Source organism: Penaeus monodon, chromosome 32, assembly GCF_015228065.2.
Source record: "Penaeus monodon isolate SGIC_2016 chromosome 32, NSTDA_Pmon_1, whole genome shotgun sequence".
In the NCBI taxonomy this organism is placed as follows: Eukaryota; Metazoa; Arthropoda; class Malacostraca; order Decapoda; family Penaeidae; genus Penaeus; species Penaeus monodon.
The window spans coordinates 34,891,913-34,892,142 of NC_051417.1; the positions used below are offsets into that span (position 1 = coordinate 34,891,913).

General features: G+C 48.7%; 1 protein-coding gene across 1 annotated transcript in view; it reads left to right on the forward strand.

Moving 5' to 3' along the window:
- Positions 1-230, forward strand: part of LOC119593835 (GTP-binding protein Di-Ras2-like) — a gene marked incomplete at its 5' end in the record, with an annotated part of 32,533 nt that overhangs the window by 11,553 nt on the left and 20,750 nt on the right.

Below are 230 nucleotides of genomic sequence, written 5' to 3' on the forward strand. Positions count from 1 at the left end.
GAACCCCACTCTCTCACCATCTTTTCACCATCACAGTGAAAGGAAATAACACGCACTACCTCACTGTCACTATCCTTTGGGTACAAACTGCTCGAGCGAAAGGGATGCTCCGATCTGGCGTTAAGGCGACAGGCAATAATAACCCGCGAACCCACACGAAAGAGCGAGTGCATCGAGTTGATCAGAGATGGCGTTGTATGGGCAGGGAATACTGGCTTAGCTATTTTTAT